Source organism: Mercenaria mercenaria, chromosome 12 (genome assembly GCF_021730395.1).
Source record: "Mercenaria mercenaria strain notata chromosome 12, MADL_Memer_1, whole genome shotgun sequence".
NCBI lineage: Eukaryota > Metazoa > Mollusca > Bivalvia > Venerida > Veneridae > Mercenaria > Mercenaria mercenaria.
Genome location: NC_069372.1, coordinates 60080977 through 60084849, shown reverse-complemented (window position 1 = coordinate 60084849; position 3873 = coordinate 60080977).

Here is a 3873-nt window from a genome sequence, read left to right as displayed (position 1 = left end):
AAGATGCATTTGCTGGTTTGTTACAAACAAAATTTGGTGATTAACTAAAGAATACTGGTGCCAACTTCATTATGATTTTTACCAGTTATTGTGTCTTACCTCCTGGCTCTATGACATAATCAGTGTGAACTAATTTCACAGTGCTGAAGGCTTGTGTTGAGTTTTATATTGTTCCTTAAAAACCATTGGTCACATTTTCCATTAAAGGGAGACTAATCCAGCAGTTTTATAACTTGTAAAGCATTGGTTCTCTGTACGCAGGATACAATGGTATCAAAACACATTTGCACTAAGTCTTACATGTTTTTGGTTGAATTAACTTAACCTTTTTTTGATATATGAGAAAAAGGTCATGAATACTTGACCCATTTGACCACATTAAATAATTCGGCAATCTAATATAACCAAGGTCTCAGGTCTCATGGCCTTCGAGATAAAAATATACATTGAAGAGCTCCTGTATTAGGGTTGAGAAGTTATGAAAATATTTTGAAGTACCATTATAATAGTGGTGAGAAGTGAACCACCTATTGTCATGTTGTGATATTTGATAGGAAATTTCTACTTAAAATATCAACCTCAAGTAGGTAAAGGATCAGTGGAGTGATACATAACATTAGATTTCATAATGTCATATGGGGGCTTTACGCATGAAATTATAGAACTTTTGGTCTATTCGTCCTAACTGGCAGTTTCTACTAGTACAGCAGTAAAATATGATAATATTGAAGACCATTGTTGCATGATTATAAAATCATAATATGTTATCATTTAAAAAGGCATCAAGAAATGTTACACAAAGGACAAGTTACTTATCACGTAATTCGTAATTTGAATTATCTTTATCTGAATATTAGCATAGGTGGCAAGTTTAATATTAGCATAGATGCCATTTTAGTTTAGGATATGAAAAAGTTTGTGATAGCACTGCTGGATCTTTCACTGGCTGTAAACGCAGATGGGTGACTGCTAAAACAGTTACCCACAAGAACTGGATATTCCCATTTGCACCTACAACCATTGTTAGATTATTTATCTTACATATTATACTTTATTAGTGCAGTTTATCACTTGTAGCATAAGGTTCTTTGTTTTCCATAAACTAACTTCTTCTGAATCAAGAAATATACTGCATGTATATAGAAATATATAGCAGCTGTCAAGGTATTTGATTGTTACTAAACATTATATCACAGTGCATGAACCTTTAGTTTTTATTAACTGCGCAAGAGTCCTCTGGCATTGGGGTGCCAGATTGGTTTTACCAGCATGGATAAAACTGTCAGAAATGCCAGTGAAGCGTGCCAAATATTGCCTTCTTATAAGTTGTGCCACTGCCAGTTAATTTCCTTTTCATAGTTACATTGATATTTGAGCAACAGATTGCTAAGAAGTGTTATTTCTGGAATAAGGAACTCCTAATTGTTGGAATAATGTTTTAAGTTTCCATTTCTGTAATCTTTAGCCTGCTTACTTTCTAAAATGGACTGGTCCATCATTCAGTTTGGGCAAGACCATTTTTTATTCGACGAGGTGGTAAAAATTTACTGACTTAATAGCGAAAAGTGCAGAACATGATCAGCCTGCATATCCGTGCAGGCTGATCATATTCTGCACTTTTCGGACATGCAGGCTGATCTAGGTTTGCGCTGGTCGCAAAGGAAGAATCACTTGCTGCCAGCAGAATGAATGACCAGGAATATTTTTCTATAACATCAAAATCATAAGAACCATATTAACTGAACTTCCCCTTTAAGTTTTGCATAGTTACAGAAGTTCTCATACGTGTTCATAGGAAGAATATACATCAAAGCATGTTTCCCAAATTCGGTCAAATTGGTTAAAAAAGTAATATAATCAGAAGTGCATATGGCACAGAATTTTTTGTTTTGTTGTTTGTCTTTCTGCAGTAAAAGTTTTGACTTCTGTGTCGGCATTTAGTATTCTTGGAAAATTTATAATAGGGTAGTGGAAAATTGATTCATGACTTTTTGTATATTGTCCATCTCTGCCACTGAATTTACAATCTTCACTGCACGACACAACTTTCATAAAAAATATAATATCCATGATGACATTAAGATTAGAAATGTTCGGTGAAATGTCAGTCGGTACATACTTGGTAAAATTTGTCTCCGCACTTTAAAGGCACTTATTCATAGATGCAGTAAAAAATTATTCGATATCAATTTAACAAGTAAAATCCATGCAGAGTGCTAATTTGTTCATATAAAAGTTTTTGAGCATTTCAAACCATGAATACAATTATTAAAAAAAGTATATAGTGTAACTCCTCCAAAACCAGAGCCCGGAAACTCGAAAAAAAAAACCCCAAAACAGAACAGATCTTGTGGTCCCTAAATTAAATGAAACGTTACCAGTTCAGTTTATTGGGGCTACTGTATTTCTTATAGTTTACTTTGAAATCATTAAATTTTACTGGCGTAAAAATTTGGTCATTCTGTCCAGTATGGCTTTTATATATATAATAAGTATTTTTTCACAATGCAGTATAAGATCAGTAATTCCTGAAATATGAAAAACTTGTGAATTGACAAAATTCTTATAATAATTAAATTGCATTTACTTTTACATTTTTTTTATACTTTTTACTATTTTTATTTATTTAATTATATTTTATTATTTACAAAAACTTGGAGTCAATTATTGCCTTTTTTGTGAAGGCATCTGGATAAAAAATCAGGTAAAATAACTAAAAAATTTCTTCTTTCAGATTTTTTAGATTGAAACACAAAATCTACAAAGAACAGGACATTTACATAATGACATATTTTATTTTTCCAAAAGAGGAAAATCATTATTTTCCAGAAGAAGATGTAGTTTATTTAAAAAAAATTACCGTAAAAACTTGAATATATCACGCTAGCATGTATATGACACACCCCCGATCTTGTATCAAAATCTTGGGAAAAATGCTTACATTGGAATATATCACGCACCGAAAAATCAGTCGAAAACGTTGTTTACAAAGTCGAAATCGGCCATAAGCGGCATGCGTAAAAACGAATTTCTCGTGAAAATCACAATTGCTGCTAATCGGTTACAGACAACAGGGGACAATAATGACAGACAAATTTTCTTTCTAAAGTATTTGAGAACTTTCTCAAGCTGTAAACCCTTAGCCCCTTTAACAGACGTGCGAACAAAGATGTGCTCATAATTATGGGCACATCAAACGAGAAAATCGCGGCTAATTAGCGTGTTTTTTTTAAAATGTACGAGCTGCTATATAGATCAGTATAATTTGCTGGAAATAAAGAAAAAAACAAACGATCTGTTTTAATTGCAATTTATTTGAGCATCCTTGAAAGATAATGTTTTTTAACGATGAAACACCAACAACCGGAACCGCGAAATTTTGTATTTTACCTAATTATTAAACTGACACATTATCCGGTGCTTGGATATTTTCGATACTTATTAATTAAATTTACAATTAAAAAAAATTTAAACTCGCAAATAAAATCAACTTACAGTATATCATCACAGGTTCTGTTCCGTAGTGTTTTTAGCCCCGCCAATAAAACGCTCTTCAAGAGGAGGTTAAAAAAGCACGGCCCAAAATGTAAACACAGGGACAGTTGACAAATTGTCCGATTTTCGCCGATATTTTCGGGTTTTCAAGCTGGAAAAAAATGTTTGAAGCTCTACCTTGGTATATATTACGCATCCCTTTAAGAAAATGAAAAAAAAAACGTAAAAAAACTGCGTCATATATTCAAGTTTTTACGGTAGTTGCTTTATATTTAAAAGAAAGAAGGAAAAAAAGGAGATGGTTTATTTTTTCAAAACAGCTGTGAAGAAGTTGCTTTAAAGTGTTGGTTGTAAATGAGGAGTCTAGTTTGATGAGAA